Raw genomic sequence first — 19,288 nt, 5'->3', positions numbered from 1 at the left:
CTAATATTTTTAAATGACTTGAAAGTTAGTTTTGTACTTTAATAAAGGATACTAAGTTCATAAAACACAGCATTTCAAAATGGCAGGCTATTATTTTTGGTCATTCCAGAAGTATAAACAACATCTTACCAAAAATTAGTATCTTAAAGAACATGTGAGCATTCAATTAGAATTACTATGGATAAATTCCCTACCATAGCACTGAATGCCAAAAAGATTTGCTACCTCGTAGAATGAAATAAAAATTCAAGTTCATCACCTTAGGCTGGTTAAAAAGAAAGCTTTTCATGACTGCTTATCAGAATCTAACCAAAAACATGCTTAGAAAAAGCAACATGCAAGAGTAATATGCGATTAGTCTTCAAGAAATGTCTTGAAGAGATAGCGAGCATTTCCTCTCCTGCCTTCACACAGTAGTTTGTTTTTAAATGACATAACCCCAAGTTAGAAGAATGTCACAGTACTTAGCCTGACAAGATTCCATGTTGAAGAGACCGGGATTTAAACAAGCCCAGCAGAAACTCAGAGACTAGAGAGAGAGAGAGATTTAAAAAAGGAAAGAAAAAGAAAAAAGAACAAAACCTAAGCCAAAAACTAATCCATCTGAGTGTTTAGAAACCAAGTGCATTTCAGTTCAGTTCCACCACATGCCACAAAACCCTGCCTTCTAAGGTTACATACAATCTTAGGCAAGAAAGGGAAATGTTTTCAGTTATTAATGGTCAAGTCTTTGTGCCTTGATTCTAGAGTTAATTTTCCAATGAAGGACTTGGGACCCACACTTGTTGAAAAGGGACCAACCCTCTCAACTCAACAGGTTTTATCAACATGCTACCATTTCAAAGTACAACTAGAAGCCTAAAACTTTATGTATCATCAGCTCATTTTCTCCTTAGACAAGGTAACAATCTGCAGTGTCCTAAAACAAGACAATTTAAACTGTTACCATATATCTTATTAATAGCTAAAATACTATTCTGCCCAGCTTTAGAAGGGTGAGAATGTCAACCTGAGCCACAGATTACTAACATATTATACCCAAATATCTCAACATAAACCGGTTTGTTCATGTGTTTGCCCTGCTTTCTAATTTTTGACCTGTCCTCCCTTTTTTCTTTGGGGGGGGGGGGGTCCTATGTATTCCTATCAAACGGATTGTCATGAAAGCAATGGCCAGAATTCCCCGCCCCCCCCCCCCGGCAAAATACTCAAGTGTATTTACTCAAACTATTCGCTGTTAAAATAAATCTCCCAAGGCAATAGAATTATATAGAAATAAGGAGAAAAATTAAGTATCATTACTCAGCTTACAGGAAGAACGCAGACTTTTTATTAGAGTCCTAAGAAATGTGGCGTTTGATTGCGTGGCTTCAGGGTAAAAGTTTACTTCTCAAAGTTTATTTTAAACACAGCATGTCCAAACTCACAGGTTATCAGGCATCTTTTTTTTATTTTTAACTGCAAATCGTGCTCCTAACGGGGGTAGTCATCTGTGTGAGGCTAGTTGGGTGAATTCTGCAAGAGAGACTGGTATGGAATAAGAGTGTTTCGTTTGGCCTTAAGCAACCTCCCTACACGACCTGTAGGAAGGAAGGAAATCCTTCCCCAGCGTCGAGGCCTACAAACGTTCGGCTCTCTAAGGGGACACTTCCCGTGGGAGAGCAAAACCGCCACTACATCTCAGACACCGGCCCAAGTGAGTGAGGGCCGACTTCGGAGAAAAGTCTGAGCGCCCCGGCGCGCGAGTGGAACAAAACCTGTGGCAAGAAGTAATGAGGAAGTACTGGCTCCCGCCCGCCCCTCCCACCGGCGGATACTCGAAACACCGGGGGTTTGACAACGTGCTGGGGGCAGAGGGAGGGGGACTGCCAGCTCCAGGTCGACCAGAAAGAACCAGGAGCCTGCAACTACTCCAAACACGGACCCTCGCCTCTGGAACTAGGCCTCGGGGGCCGAAGCCAACTGCACCCATCCGGAAGCCCAGAGAGAAAGGGGCAGTTGAAGAGCTCGTGGGCTCTGAGGAGGGTGCAGCCCGCGCGAAGCGAGGCCCAGCCGCCCGAACTGCCGCCACCGCCGCCCTCAGAGCCTCCAGGCCCGGGCCGGGGGACCACCCCGAGTTCTGCCCTCAGCTCCGTGAAGCCTTCGTCCCGGCCTCTGCTCTTCAGAGCCCAAAGACTCCGCGAGCCGTGGGAAGAGTCCGCCCTCTCCCGCCTCGCCACTTCCCCGTCCCGACTGCCCCTCACTCCCCGGAGCTCCGGGAAACGCTCCCAATGGCCCCTGGACCACCCCCGTTCCTTCGTCCACCGGCGCTCGCGTTCCGCAGCTGACACCGCCAGCCGGCCCCAGCCACCGACCCTGGCCCACCTCACCTCAGGCGGTTCCGGCAGCGCTGGACACAGGAAACTCCTGAGTCCCCGACTCCGGCTCTCCTCGACCCCCTCTTCGGTTAACTCCGCTTGTTTCTCTACAAAATGGCGCCGGAGGTCGCGCGCTCACGTCGCGGCCTTTCCCCTCCCCGTTCCCATTTCATCATTCGCTGCCCGCCCGAGGAGGGATGGCCCGCGCATCAGCCAATGATCGTACCCAGCCCGTGACTCCCGCCCAATCACCTCCAGGTGCCCGCGGATTTAAACCAATCACACACTTTCACTCGCAGAAGTCAAGGAAGAAACCAGGCTCCTGCTAGCAACTACCAATCCGGACTCCTACTTCGCGGGCTTTGGCCAATTGCCGCTCACCCGTCCCTGGGGATTGAAGACAGAGCCCTCGCGCCTGCGCTCGACAGGAAGACCAATGGGGAGACGCAGATAACTTCGATTTGGGGCTTCACAGACTTCCCACCTGCCCTCGAGGTCTTCGACCAATAGGGGCCTGGCATTGCCTCTGAGAAACAATAAATAAGGGAGGGGGCCCATAAACCCTCGCCAACGTGCGCGGGAGCTACTTTGAGTGGGCTTGAGGCACTTTCCCTGCCTCTCCTTGCTCTTTGGCAGTGTCAAGTCCCGTACACAGCGGGGCTGCATTTTCGCCCCCGCGTCCCTTTAGCCGCGAACGCCAGTTACCCAAAAGCAAGCCGGACTGTAACTAGAGTGGGGGCGCTTTGCGTTCTGGGATGTGTAGTTGTCCCTCATTCCGCGCCCCATTCCTGGCGCTAAAGTATCGCGTCTTCTTCCGTCATTGCGTCCTAAGAGAGCAGCGCATGCTGGGGAATGTAGTCTCCTACTTGGTCCCAGTTTGCCTCACTTGGTCAGAACTTTCTCCTTATCCAGTTCTGCCTATTGAAGAAGCGATCGCTTACAGAAAGATAGGAAGCTAAGATTCTCTTTTGGCTTACGCCCTGTAAGCGGTATCAGAACGGATACCTATCAGGTTATCAGAGAGGCTCTCAGAAGAAAAAGCATAGAAACATAACTTTGCTACGATTTATCAAGAGCAGAATGTAAGATTTTAGGGTCACCTGTTCCCAGACAAAGGTGGGAGAACCGGGAACGAAGTGTGGACTGGTTGGGTTTTTTTCTATGTTTTGGAGAAAACCTACCCTCCTCATCACCCCATCCTAGGCTAGACTCAGCTTGTTTCCCAGCCATCTGTCTCACTACCTCTTGTGTCTAAAAATACTTCTTTTTTTAAATGGTGGCCAAACACTTACCATAAAATTTACCTTAACTATATTAAATGTTCTGTACAGTAAGATTAACTATATGCGTATTGGACAACTGATCTCTAGAACTTTTTCATTTTGTAAAACAGAAACTCTTATACCCATTGAACAACTACGAGTTCCCTCCATCCAATCCCTGACAAGTGCCATTCTACTTTCTATTTCTAAGAGTTTGACTACTTCAGATACCTCATATAGGTGGAATCATGCCGTATTTGTCTTTTTGTAACCGGCTTATTTCACTTCGCATAATGTCCAAAATACTTTTTGACATCTGCCTTTCCTCGGTTGGAGGCCAGCTCTTTCAGCAAACATTTACTCAGTGTCTTCTGTTTTCAAGCAACTGTATGAAACCCAGAGACGCCACATACAGCAAGGGCAAGGATTGCTTTGGTCTAATTTATAGCTATATTCTCAGCACCTAACACAGCACCTACCGTGTGGTAGACACACAAACGAATGTTGAAATATGAGGAAACAGAGAAGAACACTTACTTTATAATGTTAATAGTGAAAGACCCCTTAAACCGACCAAGGCTAAAGAATACACCTTTGTATTCCATGTTGCCATATAAAATTGCCAAAACCTCTGTGGATAGCAGCATTTGGGCCAAGTTTCTCAAAACTGAATGACCAGTAATTCCATGTCTAGGACTTATTCCACAGGTGAATATTGCAAATTTGTACAGATAGGAATGTATAGAAATTCACTGACACATCATGTAGGGGGCCTCCCAAAATTGGAAACAATAGGGAACCAGTTAAATCAATGCATGCTACATTCATATAATGGAATACTATAAAGTTTTTTAAAAGAATGAGGCAAATAGGGGTGCCTGGGTGGCTCAGTGGGTTAAGCCTCTGCCTTCAGCTCAGGTCATGATCCCAGGGTCCTGGGATCAAGGCCGGCACAGGGCTCTCTGCTCAGCAGGGAGCCTGCTTCCCCTTCTCTCTCTGCCTCCCTCCCTGCCTACTTGTAATCTCTCTCTCTCTGTCAAATAAATAAATAAAAATATTTTTTTAAATGAGGCAAATTTATATGTACTGATATGGCATGATTCCAAGATTTATTGCTAAGTGAAAAAAAAGGTGCACAATAGAAAAAAAATAGCATAATCAGTACGTTACCATTTGAGTAGGAAAAAATAACTTTGTCCCTATTTACATATTACTGAATGCTTAAAAAAAATTTAGAAAGGAGCACCTGGCTGGTTCCATCAGTAGAGCATAGGACTGTTGATCTTGGAGTTGTGAGTTTGAGCCCCGCATTAGATATAGAGATGACTTAAAAATAAAATCTTAAAAAAAGAAGAAGAAGAAAGGCTTGGGAAGATACACATCCCAAATAAACTGACACCAGTGGTTATCTGGTTATCCCTGGGGAGAGCAGTGGAATGGGGAAGGGTAAAGGGAACTTTTGTTTTTTATTCTATATATTACCACACTGTTTGAACTGTTTACAAAGAGGATGTATTCGTGTTTTGTTTGTGTAATTTATTATTTTTCTTAAAAAAAAAAAGACAAAGTGAGACCCACAAAGGTCAACTATCTAAGGTCAACTTGATAATTCTACAACTAGTTCAGCCCTCAAACCGAGAGCTCCTAAAAATAAGTTGAAATAAAACTGAGTTTCCTTTCCCCACTTTGGCCTGTTTTTGCTAGGAAAATGGTTTGCTACTTTATACTGGGGCTGTTCCAAGACATTCTTAAACCCACTACCAGTCCCTCCCTTGAAATTACATGAATAACACTCCTAGAATTTAACCTGTCATGAGGACTTAGCCAGGTACCTGCAGGATTCATGCAACAGAAGATCAAAGTCCTTCAACTGTGTGTTGTCAAGAATTCTGGGTGGCTTCTGTCCCTACTAGAAAGCAAGGAGACTAGTAGAATGTTCACAAACTGTAAGAGGTGATGGAGATCATCTGGTGTACCTTTTTCATTTTACTGAAAGACATAGTAGGAAATCACGCCCAGACAAAATATTTTACTAGAGACCTTCACAAAGGATTGAATCACCTTATGTAACTCAGCAATTATGTATCCAGGGGTTGAAATGTATTTAGAAACAGGATATTTCAGCCAGCTGTTAATTACTCACCTGGCCTCCTTCCACAGCCTTCTTTCGGTCCTTCACCCTCCAATTAGTTGTGCATCCCGGGCTCTGGAAGAACTTTACAAACTCTTTAAATTGTTTCCTAAAATAGCCTGGAGGAGGAACCTACCTGTTAGGAAACAAAACCCTTATGACACCTTATTGAATTGGGTTGCAGGTGGTGGAGGTAAATTTACCCAGAAGACAAAGGACTTTGAGACTTTAAGATCTTTGTGAACTCTATTAATTTTGAGGTGCTTGGAAGAAGGGTAAGCAGAAATATAAGCCTTATTATTTCATGCTCCTGTTTTTCAGTCCCATTTATCAGGCGATTCAGTAAATTCAATTCACAATAGTTTTGACTACCTTATGATTCTCCATCTTATCCGAAGCAACTCCCTGACACCCTAACCCTAAATTCTGATCTCCTTCCAGCCCACCACCACTGCCTAGCAACAAAGCTGTAACTCCCCAGGTACACAGGCTTTGGTATTACTTTGGTGGCTCTGTCCTGAGGGGAGGATGTCCAGGGAGGCACACTGCAAAAAGCTCATGGAGAAATTCTGAAACCCGAGTCCTAAACCAGGCTGTCCCCCTAACTTTCTGTGTAACGTTGGGAAGGTCACTTCCCCTCCCTGGACCATTTTTTCCCTCTTCTTCTCTGCTCTGAGGGTATTGGACAAGCATTACATGGCTCTCGTGAGTTGTTGTGAGCTGTTGACTCCTAGGAAGCCAAAGACTTGCTGTGGGGTGCTGGAATTCTTATGCATGTGTAGATTTCTTCAATTAACCCATATGTTCTTTTTTTAATATTATTTATTTATTTGACAGAGATCACAAGTAGGCAGAGAGGCAGTCAGAGAGAGAGAGAGAGAGAGGAGGAAGCAGACTCCCTGCTGAGCAGAGAGCCTGATGCGGGGCTCGATCCCAGGACCCTGATATCATGACCTGAGCCAAAGGCAGACGCTTTAACCCACTGAGCCACCCAGGCACCCCCCATATGTTCTAACAGTATAATTTTACATGCTTTGTCCCATCCACACATAAGGACCCTGTGAGGTAGGGACTGAGTTATTTACCCCATTTTACAGATCATAAAACGGAGGCTTAGGTAGGTTGAGTCCCTTACTTGAAGTCAAATACCTAGTCAATGGCAGAACTAAAGTTGGGACCCAAACCGTCAGGCTTTAGGGCTCACAGGCTCAGGCACCATACTCTCAGCTGTAGTTCAGAAAAACCCCTGCCCGGGTTGCCTCCTAGCCGTAGCGTTCAATGGCCCATTAGCAACCAGATATTCTCCAAACCAAAAAAAAAAAAAAAAAAAAAAAAGGCAACATGCCATCTGACAAGGTGTTATGAGTTAGTGATACAGGGTTTTGTTTTTTTTTTTAAGATTATTTATTTATTTATTTATTTGACAGAGAGATCACAAGTAGACAGAGAGGCAGTCAGAGAGAGAGAGAGGGAAGCAGGGTCCCTGCTGAGCAGAGAGCCCGATGTGGTACTCGATCCCAGGACCCTGAGATCATGACCTGAGCCGAAAACAGTGGCTTAACCCACTGAGCCACCCAGGCACCCAAGTGGTACAGGTTTTGAAAATACTGCTGTGTGTTTGGTGTTTTCCAGTTGAGTTTACGTTTAAATCATTAGATTCTCTCCTTAACAGGAAATTTGTCCCAGGACTGTATAGGAGTTTCTGATTTAATTTAAGTTTTATTTATCCCCCCGTCTCTTTTCATGAGAAAACAAGGAAGAAGCTAGGAAGTAAAAGGAAAGGCCACATATCAACTCCTCTGGTTCACAGATTCTTTAGAATTATCTAAATGGATGCTTGCAAACAAATTGGGGCAAGTCTAAGAAGCCTGCCTGGGCTCTAGGCAGATGAATACAACTTAGGACACCGAAAGAATTCTGAGCTGGACAGAATCTGTGGCTCTGCTCTAATTTTCTGTGTCGTCCCTGATTAGAGACGTGCTGTTTGAAGTGATTGCCTGGAAGCTGAACCATGAGCCCAAACTCTTCATCCTTTGCCCATCTGGACCCCTCCTTTGGCAGTTAGTTCATTTATTATTAAGACTTCTCAGGGAACTATCTCAGCCCCAACTTAAACGTAACATTTTTTTTCTTTTTTTTGCTCCCTTCCCTCGACTTAACATTTTTTTTTTAAGATTTTATTTATTTATTTGAGAGAGAGACAGTGAGAGAGAGCATGAGCGAGGAGAAGGTCAGAGGGAGAAGCAGACTCCCCATGGAGCTGGGAGCCCGATGCGGGACTCGATCCCAGGACTCCAGGATCCTGACCTGAGCCAAAGGCAGTCGCCCAACCAACTGAGCCACCCAGGCGTCCCTCGACTTAACATTTTAAACCTAACATTCATCTCTACTATCATCCTAGGGAACTTACAGACCTAAACTCACATCATATCCTGAATGGGAGATGGGAGAAGAGCCGTAAGTCGAGGATAGTCCTCCAAACTCCTCTTCAGCACTCCATATTTCCCTCATTAAGGTGTAAGTCCATCAAACATTTAATCTCTGCCAAATACAACATAGAGTTTTAGGAATCTGAGGGAAAAAAAGGTCCCCGCCTTTTACAGTCATTTGTAGTCACTCTTTGGAGGAGCAAAGACAAACCAGGTAAAAAGCAGTGAGCAAATGAAGGTTGTATGTTACCTATAGAACAAATGGGTCAAACATCTCAATGCTGGGGGGCACCTGGGTGGCTTGGTTTGTTAAGCATCTGACTCCTCATTTTGGCTCAGGTCATGATCTCAGGGCTGTGGGATCAAGCCCTTTGCTGGGCTCTCTGCTCAGTAGGGAGTCTGTTTCTCTCTCTCTCTCTCTCTTTTCCTGCCTGTCCCTCTAGCTCCCACCCCCCTCCATCTCCCTTTCTCTCTCTAAAATATATAAATAAAATCTTTAAAAAAATTTTCAGGGCAACCTGAGTGGCTCAGTTGGTTGAGCATCTGCCTTTGGCTCAGGTCATGACCCCAGGGTGCCAGGGAAAAAGTCTTGCATCAGGCTCCTTCCTCAGTGGGGAACTTATTTCTCTTTCTCTCCCTCTGTAGCTCCCCCTGCTTGTGCTCTCTGGCTCTCTCTGTCAAATAAATAAATAAAATCTTTTTTTACTTTTTTAAAGATTTTATTTATTTATTTGAAAGACAAGAGATCACAAGTAGGCAGAGAGGCAGGCAGAGAGAGAGGAAGGGAAGCAGGCTCCCCACTGAGCAGGGAGCCCGATGCGGGGCTCCATCCCAGGACCCTGGGATCATGACCTGAGCCAAAGGCAGAGGATTAACCCACTGAGCCACCCAGGTGCCCCAATAAAATCTTTTGAAAACAAATCTCAACACTGGAAAATGGTCCAGGAGAAATACTTTCGCTAAAACTCTTCCAGGATACATACATTAAACTAATCACCCATCCCTGCTCCCAAAAAAGGTGGGCTAAACAGCCAAACCCACTGACCTGAAAAGACTGTTCATGACCAGGAATCCTTAAACTCAAATATACTACTGGGGTCCTATGAACAGCTTTCAGTATTTTAAAATGCATATCCTTCCCCACTCTTTTACTAAATTCATTAATTTCTGGTAGGTAAAAATTTCCAAATTCAGAACCTGCAGGGAAAATAATATCAAAAGATCTCTAGAATAAAACATTGGCCTCTCTATTTTGAGGCCCATTCCAGCTCTAAAATCTGAACTTAAGTAGTCTCATTCACTCACTAAAAATAGGTATATGCCTATATTTGTCTTTGTTGCCCTGTGGTGCTTGGTTTGTTTTAGAGTAGTGAAAGATGAAACAATATCCAGATTCAAATTTTTTAAAAAAAGTGTTTTGAGAAGGATCTTAGTCCATTCAAGCCATTATAACCAAATACCAAAACCAAGCGACTTCTGAACAACAGAAATGTATTTCTGACAATTCTGAAAGCTGGGAAGTTCAAGATCAAGGTACCAGCAAGTTTGGTGTCTGGTAGAAGATGGCCATCTTCTTTTTTTTTTTAAGATTTTATTTTTAGGGGGGCGCCTGGGTGGCTCAGTGGGTTAAGCTGCTGCCTTCGGCTCAGGTCATGATCTCAGGTTCCTGGGATCGAGTCCCGCATCGGGCTCTCTGCTCAGCAGGGAGCCTGCTTCCTTCTCTCTCTCTCTGCCTGCCTCTCAGTGTACTTGTGATTTCTCTCTGTCAAATAAATAAATAAATAAAATCTTTAAAAAAAAAAAAAAGATTTTATTTTTAGGTGCTCCTGTGTAGCTCTGTCAGTTGGGCTTCTGCCTTCTGTCTTCAGTTGAGGTCATGATCTTGGGGTCCTGCAATCGGCCCTGCATGGGACTCCCTGCACAGCGGAGAGCCTGCTTCTCTCTTTCCCTCTGCTGCTACACCCTGCTTGTGCGCTCTCTCTCTCTCTCTCTCTCACTCTCACTCTTGCTCTATCTCCCAAATAAATAAATAAATAAAATCTTTAAAAAAAAAAAAGATTTTATTTTAGGTAAACTCTACACCCAACATGGATCTCAAACTCACAACCTTGAGATCAAGACTCATATGCTCCACCCACTGAGCCAGCCAGGCCATCTTTCTGATGTAACCTTCCATGGTGGGCAAGGGAGCTCTCTGGACTCTCCTTCATAAGGGCACGAATCTCATTCACAAGTGCTTCATCCTCATGACCTGATCATTTTCCAAAGGTCCTACCTCCTACTATCATCACACTGGGGGTTAGGATTAACCTACAAATTTTGGAAGACACAGACATTCGAGTCTATAGCAATAAGTTTACTTGTATTTTGGGCTGTTTAATTTTTAGCCATCAGCTAAATGGTAATTGACTCATACTAGGTGTTCTAAAATATGGAATAAATAAATGAATAAATGAATGATTCTTGAAGAGAATCAACTCCAGAGAATCATTTCTTTTTTTTTTTCTTTTCTTTTTCTTAAAGATATGATTTATTTATTTGAGAGAGAGAAAGAAAGAACAAAGGAAGAGAAAGAAGCAGACTCTCTGCTGAGCAGAAACCCCAACATGGGGCTTGATCCCAGGATCCTGAGATCATGACCTGAGCTGAAGCCAGATGCTCAATCCACTGAGCCACCCAGGTTCCCACATTTCTGTCTTTCTTTTTTTTTTTTTTTTAAGATTTTATTTATTTGGGGCCACAGGGTGGCTCAATTGGTTAACTGTCTGCCTTCGGCTCAGGTCATGATCCCAGGGTCCTGGGGATGGGCCCCCACATTGGGCTCCCTCCTCAGTGGGGAACCTGCTTCTCCTTCTCCCTCTGCTACTTCTCCTGCTTGTGTTCTCTTGTTCGCTTTCTCTGTCCAATAAATAAACTATTTTTAAAATAATAATAATAAATACATAAAAATTTAAAAATAGTTTATTTATTTATTTGAGAGACAGAGAGAGTGCACATGACTAGGGGGAGAGGCAGAGAGAGAGGAAGAGGGAACCAGACTCCCCACTAAGCACAGAGCCCAACCTGGGCTGGCTTGTGCAGGGCTCCATACCAGGACACCGAGAGCAAGATCGTTACCCAAGCCAAAGTCAGATGCTTAATCAACTGAGCCACCCAGGTGCCCCAAATCATTTCTTTCTTAATAGGCCGTTGATCATATGCAATATGTAGTCCTGTCATCTTGTCCTGTCATCTTGATGCAGACAATAGACAAAAAGCAGAAACATCTGTTCAAAAAAGAGTGGATGGGTAAAGGTATGGGGAAGTAGCTTTCAAAGTTAACTTTATGTGAGAAAGCCTCTTAAAGTGAGACCTGTGTTGAGGTTCACTCTTTCCAAAATGATGTCAAGGATCAGATCCCTCCCATCAACTCTGGGAGGCAAGATAGAGCCAGAGAAGGTTTCTGGTCCCTCTGCATATTGGAAAATAGAGACTCAGAAAAGGTTAGTGACTCTATTAAGATCCCATAGCAAATGAGGGGCAGGACCTTGCCTGGAATCCAGCAGTTTCTGGAGATATCCAGACATCTGTCTATCCTCGTCACACAGACCTTTTTGTCTTCCCCTTTCCCTCTTCCCAGATTTCACTTTATTGATGAGAGCAGCATGGAGCTTTGGAGAAGAGGAGTGAAAGTGCATGGAAGGGGATACACCCCCAAAAGAAGCAGACTTCTGGGCACCTGGGTGGCTCAATGGGTTAAGCCTCTGCCTTCGTCTCAGGTCATGGTCTCAGGGTCCTGGATTGCTCAGCAGGGAGCTTGCTTCCCCTACTCCTCACCGTCTCTCTGCCTACTTGTGATCTCTGTCTGTCAAAAAAATAAATAAAATCTTAAAAAAAAAAAAAAGGAGCAGACTTCTGCTTCTGCACAGGGAGGAAGACTCCAGCCTCTGGGGAACCTTACCCCAGCTGAGGAAGATCACAAGAAAGGGGTGTTCTTCAGGAAGCACCTGAATGTCTCCAGAGCCTGAACAGGTTGATATTGGAGGACTACAACACCTGAGCCCTATTCAGAAGAAAGGCAAAATAGTACCAATTATCTGGCTAGTATATGTTTCCGTAGAGCAGTGTTTCTCAGAGTGTGGTTCCCTACTCAGCACCAGCAACACCATCCGGGAACTTGTCAGAAATGCACATTCCTTTCTGCTCCAGCTCAGACCTCCCAAATCCTGTAGGTGGAGCCCAGGGACCCACCACCCTCCTAGTGATGCTGATATGTTTTAAACTTTGAAAATCACTATGCTAGAGTTCACATTTTATAGAAACTTTTTTTTAAAGCAGAAAAGGTAGTAACCACCTCCTCCTCCTCCTTCTTCTTCTTCTTCTTCTTCTTCTTCTTCTCCTTCTCCTTCTCCTTCTTCTTCTTCTTCTTCTTCTTCTTCTTCTTCTTTTTTTTTTTCTTATTCTACAGTGGCCTGGATAGAGAGAGAGGGGAGAACACGGAGAAGTCTGGGGCTTGATGGAGAAGGTGGTATTTGAATAGGGACTTTATGACCCTCACCTTGGTCTTCCTAATTGTATTCTCCAAGCAATGGGGACTCTAACTGCATCTACTTTCCTCAGTCCCCCAAACTGCCACTGTCTTTAGGTCCAGAACACCAGTCCTGATGGGATCTCAAGCCAGGACTCCAGTTCTTTCTAGCTGGGTCCTATTTGGCACCTTTCACTCACTGAAGGGTGAAGAGCTTCCCACCCTATGCCCAGGAGGATCTAGCCCAGACTGAGTCCTGAGTCATTTATCCTGAGCAAGTGCTGGTGAAGCAATGGTTAGGAGTTGGGTGGCCCTATCTTGGTCATGAGGAATGAAATCTTCCCCTGTTCTTTAAAGAAGCCAGCAGCCTGTTTGTTCTAGAACCAGGGATGGCAGGGGCTCACCATCTGGGAGACCACAGAAGTGGGTCACTCAGCAGCTGTGTTCTCCACAACCTCTGCAAGGAGACTTCTCCTTTAAGTAGCCTTCAGACCAACCAACCCCTCTTTGGGTTTTCTTTCACAGCTCTGAGGGGATTTAGAGCTGGAACATTGGGTACTTACAAGTCACCACCCCTCATCTACCGGGGCAGAACTCTCATTTCTTCCACAAATAATCATTGATGAGACATCCACTCTGTCCTAGAATGTAGCTCAGAAGAGTACAGGCCCTTTAGAGCCTGCTTGCTGCCGCTCACAGACTAGCAGAGAAGGCAACTGTCAAATAACTAATTGCCAATGTGACAAAGATTAATAAATCGGGAAGCACAGGGGCACTGGGAGGCTCAGTCGGTTATGCGTCTGCCATCGACTCAGGTCATGATCCCAGGGTTCCGGGATAGAGCCTGGTATCAGGCTCCCTGCTTGGTGGGAAGCCTGCTTCTCCCTCTGCCCTCAGCTCGTCCTCCTTGTGCTTTCTCTGACAAATAGATAAATAAAATCTTTAATAAAGTAAATAAATAAATAAATAAATAAATAAATAAATAGATGGGGAATCACAGTGAGCTTTGGGGAGTCTACAACCCAGTCCAGGGATTCAAGAACTAAGAAGATGGAAGGAGTAGTTCTCTGGAAAGAGTGACAGAGAGAGGATGCATCCCAGCAAAGGGCTGAGCCTTATAGGGATGATGCTGGCATCTCGGAACATCTCTGAGGAATTGCAAGGCCAGAAGAGATGGAGCTAGAGAGGTAGCAGGCTGCAGGCCTGCCAGAGCAGCCTCAGTCAGCCTTCTGTTGAGGGCTTGGGGAGGGGCACCTGACTGGCTCAGCATGTGACTCTCAATCTCAGGGTTGGAGCCCCACATTGGTTGTAGAGATGACTAACAATAAATCAAGAAACAAAGAAACAAACTGAGGGCTCCCCAAAGCCTTTGAAGGGTGGGGTAGAACAGGTGACATACTAACACTGTCATTGTTTTAAGGTCACACTGGCTGTGCCCTGGGAAGAGGGTGGGTGCCCAAACCGAGAAGTTCCTGGGAGACTAACCAGGAAGCTGCTGCCAGAGGCCAGAAGTGGAGGTGGTGGTGATGACAGATGGACATGAGGTCACCAGAGATGTGGGAGGTAAAAGTGTGGGGCTTTGGCAACTGATGGGGTGTGAAAGATAAGTGGGAAAAAAGCAAAGGATTATCTACCCCAGGTGACATACCCCCCCACCCGAAGCAGGGAGACCAGGAGTGAGTTTGGGGGCAGTGACGGTGCGTTCAGTTTTGGGGTTGAAGTTACCTGTGATTCGCCCAGGTGGAGAGATTAATTGGCCCCTGGGCTAAAGCGGCTGGAGATAGAGCTGAGGGTGGGACTTCTGACGGGGACTAAAGTGACCAAGAGGAGGGCTGTGCTGGTGGGGAGGGAGCTTCAAAGAGCAGAGGACCCAGGGCCCTGAGAAGAGCTGTCTTGCTCACAGTTAAGGAGAGAAGTGCCCTGGGGCTCCTGGCTGCCTCAGTTGGAAGGGCATAGGACACTTGATCTTGGGGTTGTGAGTTTGAGTCCCACGGTGTGTGTAGAGCTTACTTGAAAAAAATAAAATCTTTGGGGGGTCTGGGTAGCTCTGTCGGTTAACCCTCCAACTCTTGTTTCAGCTCAAGTGTTGATCTCAGGGTCGCGCGTTAAGGCACATGTTAGGCTCCATGCAGGGCACTGAATCTATTATAAATAATTTAACCTAGTAATGAGAGAGAGAAAATAGGGACGCCTGGGTGGCTCAGTCAGTTAAGTGTCTGCCTTTGGCTCAGGTCATGATCTCAGGGTCCTGGGATCCAGCCCCAAGTAGAGCTCTCCACTCTGTGGGGAGGCTGCCTCCCTCTCTCTCTTTCTCCAATAAATTAAAGGCTTTATTTTATTTTTTAAGATTTTATTTATTTATTGGAGATAGAGAGAGATAAAAAAACAGAGAGAGAGAGACAGCAAGAGCAGGAGGGACAGGGAGGGAGGGAGGGAGAGACGGTCAAGCCGAGTCCATGCTGAGCTGACTCATGACCTGAGCTGAAACGGAGTCAGACACTTAACCCACTGCACCACCCAGGGGCTATTACAATCTTTTTTTTTTTTTTTTTTTAAGATTTTACTTAGTTATTTATTTGAGACAGGAAGAGTGAGCACAAGCCGGGGTGGGGGAGCAGCAGGGGGAGAGGGAGAAGCTCAGCAGGGAGCCCAACACGGACCTCAGTCCCAGAACCCTGGGATCACAACCCAAGCCAAAGGCGGATGTTTAACCAACTGCACCACCCACGCCCCCCAAAATCTTTTCTTTCTTTCTTTCTGTTTCTTCCAAGATGGCGAGCGCCTTGGAACAGCCCGGCCCAGGAGTTTGAGGACTAGGAAAAGCTAAGCAGGGTCACAGAAACCAAGAGCATGGAGGGACTCCATGCTTTTGTGCAGTCCAGAGAGGAAGGGATTGACGAAGCCTTGGGCTGTGTGACAGCACCAGTGGTGACCTTGGAGAGGGCCATTTCTGTGGAATGAGGGGGCAGAAACCAGATCCAAGTGGGAGCTGTAACTGGAAGGGAAAGGAGATTTGGGTTTGGTTTGGTTTGATTCTGAAGATGCAGAGGTTGGTACACATTTAAATGCTAGTGAACTTGTTTTGGAAAGAAGTTATCTCTCCTCAGATTTTAGATAGCTGGAAGCACAAGGTCTCCTTTGTTTTCTGAAAGGAAGGAAGATACACTTGGCCTTTGATCTCCTGAGGCCTCCTCTTCCTAATGTTCTTCTCTAAGGCAGAAGTATCCAGGGAGAGCCCCATTCAGAGGGGCACCCAAGGCACCGTTCCCCAGGCTGCTGACTTCTGGAAGAATGAAGGGCTGTAACCTTTCCCCGCCCACCCGGCTTCCTCAGGGGCACCATGTCCCACCTACTGCTTCCAGGCCTCCACACACAGCTCCCCACCCAGGAAGTTGCACACCAGGTCAGTGTCCCCTTTATAGACAAAACGGCACAAAGGTCATGGTGCCACAGCTCCTGGCAGAAAGTGGCCATGTCACATGCTGCGTCAGTCCTGAGAACTAAGCTGGGAGCTGTAGGGAAAAGCAGCTGGGAACTGGGATTCCCAGGGTCTGCAAGAAGTTCCTCCTGGACATGGGCCTACCCGCTCCCCCAGGATTACAGCTCTCCCAACCCTCTTTCTGACTCTAGGGTCCCCACCTCTATGCCCTCTGCTTCCAACTACAACAGGTGCCTTTCCCTTAACCACTTCTTCTTCTAAAAAATATTTGATAAATCCTGTGTTCCAGACCCTGTACAGGTGCTGGGATTATAACAGTGAACAAACATCCTGCCCTCCATTTATTTATTCATCCATTCATGATTTTTAGAGAGGGTGGGAAAGTTGGGGAGGGGCAGAGGGAGAGGGAGAGGGTGAGGCTCTTCAGGCAGCTCCATGCCCAGCACGGAGTCCTATGTCAAGGCACATGACCTGAGCCAAAATCCAGAGTCCTACGCTTGACTGATTGAACCACCCAGGCACCCCCTGGCCTACAGTTGATACCTGCTATCTCTGTCCTGCCTCTTCCCAAGGAGACCCCTCAGCCCTGTGAGATTCCAGCTTCGCTGTCATGCCTTTACTGGTGGCTGCCGGATCTCGGGTTCTCGGGCACGGTTCCCCAGGCGGAGAGGGAGACCCTGCCTCGTGTAATTTGGGTTCAGCTGCAAGTACAGGGTAAGGCACTGATTCATCAGGAGGTGAAGGCAGTGAGCGGAGGAGAGGGTTGTGAGCTGGAAAGCCTCAGCTGTACCCTCCCCCAATCCCACTATTCCACACTCAGGCCCCACAAACTTAGTGAATCCCCATAGAGATGTTCTTGGAATTCCACAAACTCTTTTCACGTTTTATACCCCTCATCCATTTCTGTAACTCTGCTCATCCCCTTCACATACAGACTATGTTTTCCCCCTTTTCTAGACCACAGGATGAATGCCCTCTACAAAACGGAAGGGTTGGCTCAAAGGATCTGGAAGTCCTTTCCACCTGGAGCTGCCCTGTCACAGCTGCGCAGGCTCCACCCCCTACTCCAATGGGAAGTTTTCAGAAGAATTACCTGGGGAGGCAGGACAGAGAGGAGGGGCGTTTAGATCGTTCCTCAAGAAATAAGGGCTCAAGGACACACCAGCTCCAGACAGGGGAAGGAGGGGCCCCTGGGGAAGTGCTGCCTGTCCCCTATTCCCACCACCCTGAGCACCACACCCTCCTGCTTCCTTTCAGGTTCAGACCGTGCTGTCCACAGTCCACCATCGCCCTGGCACAGAAGCACCCAAGTCCGCCTCCTTGGAGACATATTCCAGCTCTGCCCTGGGTGGGGCGACCGGATGGGGTGGAGGCAGGTGACAGGGCAGGAAAGGATTCACCTGAGGCAGAACAAAGGAGACAACAGATCATCTAGTGCACTGCAGGAGAGCAGTGGGCAGGACAACCAAGGAGAGACTGTCTGCCGGCAAGCAAAGGAGACACTGGTGGGGTCTAGAGCTAAGGGGAGGAGTGAGGAGGTATAGGAATGTATAAAATGTTATTTTTTCAGTTTCTGTGTCCATTTGTCCGTAGTCTGTTGATCAGCGAGGGCCTTTGGGTATTTTGAGGTGGGCTGCCTAATGAACCTATTTGCATTCAGCTCAGTTGTCACCGTGGACCGGTGGCCTCACTCAGCTTTCCATTCCTCAACCCTACTGCCTAAAAGCAGCCTCTATAGTCCCCCACCCCCTGACAGATTGACAGTGACAAATCTTTGGCATTTGGGTAAAGGTCTCATTTTCAGTAGCTGCTTCATGCTGGACCAGGCGGCAGGGGGGAAGAGGGGAGCACACCGTCCTTACCTAAATTTGTTGGTCCATGGGGGGGTTAGACCAAATGCATGGAATTACATTAACGTGCTGATAGGTGATTTGAGTGAAACTTCTTGGTGGCCAGGTCCACGGGATCCTCCAGTGGGATGGGCTGGAATCTTGGCTGAACCATCATCATTTGTACGTGGAATTGTTGGATTCTAGAAGAGACACATTTAACAAAGAGATTAAAGAGAGGGAACCAATTACTAGGAGCACAACTATTGAGTCCAGGGGTCCTAAGGGAAGAAGCCAGGATAGCCAAGACCAGGTTCCTTTTCAGGAAAACCATCTTTTGGGTTGCAAAGTCCCAAAGGGAGGAAGCCTACTGAAATCAAATTATCGACATTTTCTTGTATTTGTGTTTATCAAACAGAGTTCCATGGAGGGGCCCTACCTTTTGATCTGGGAATTCGCCCTGCGGCCAGGAAACATTACATAAAAAGATGAGACCTTTTTCCTTAGGTCTTTGTGAGGGGGGTCAAATTTGTTCCAGTGTTTAAGATTGCAGCCAAAGGGGGGCACCTGGGTGGCTCAGTGGGTTAAGCCTCTGCCTTCCGCTCAGGTCGTGATCTCAGGATCCTGGGATCGAGCCCAGAGTCGGGCTCTCTGCTCAGCAGGGACCCTGCTTCCCTCTCTCTCTCTTTCTCTCTCTCTCTCTGCTTGCCTCCTGCCTACTTGCAATCTCTCTCTGTCAAATGAATAAGTAAAATCTTTTAAAAAAAGTTTACTTATTCATTTGACAGAGACAGAGATCACAAGTAGGCAGAGAAGCAGGCAGAGAGAGAGAGGAGGAAGCAGGCTCCTCACCCAGCAGAGAGCCCGATGTGGGGCTCGATCCCAGGACTCCGGGACCATGACCTGAGCGGAATGCAGAGGCTTTAACCCACTGAGCCACCCAGGCACCCTGAATAAATAAAATCTTTAAAAAAATAAATAAATAAAAATTTAAAAAGATTACAGCCAAAGGGCAAGTCTAAAGGAATAGAGGGAGGGGCGCCTGGGTGGCTCAGTGGGTTAAGCCTCTGCCTTCGGCTCAGGTCATGATCCCAGGGGCCTGGGATCGAGTCCCACATGGGGCTCTCTGCTCAGCAGGGAGCCTGCTTCTCCTCATCTCTCTGTCTGTCTCTCTGCCTATTTGTGATCTCTCTGCCAAATAAATAAATAAAATCTTTAAAAAAAATAAATAAATAAAGGAATAGAGGGGATTTGTCCCAAACTGGGAGGGATTCTCAAAGAGGTGCTCACTAAAGGGAATGGAGCGCCAACTAGTGGTCACAATTTCAGTGGAG

The 19,288-nt window shown here is 46.5% G+C and overlaps 1 protein-coding gene across 8 annotated transcripts in view; it reads right to left on the bottom strand.

Annotated features, from left to right (window-relative positions):
- CNOT1 (CCR4-NOT transcription complex subunit 1) overlaps window positions 1–2,778 on the bottom strand; it is a 111,662-nt gene extending 108,884 nt beyond the window's left edge. For all 8 annotated transcript variants that reach the window (XM_082712366.1, XM_082712370.1, XM_082712368.1 and 5 more), the window contains exon 1: window positions 2,370–2,778. The gene's annotated coding sequence lies outside the window, so the exon portion shown is untranslated. The remainder of the gene's footprint in view (window positions 1–2,369) is intronic.
- Between the last annotated feature and the right edge of the window lie 16,510 nt (window positions 2,779–19,288).

Source organism: Mustela nivalis, assembly GCF_964662115.1.
Source record: "Mustela nivalis genome assembly, chromosome: 18".
In the NCBI taxonomy this organism is placed as follows: domain Eukaryota; kingdom Metazoa; phylum Chordata; class Mammalia; order Carnivora; family Mustelidae; genus Mustela; species Mustela nivalis.
The sequence above is the reverse complement of the archived record's forward strand: the minus strand, read 5'-3'. Positions and strand labels throughout refer to the sequence as shown.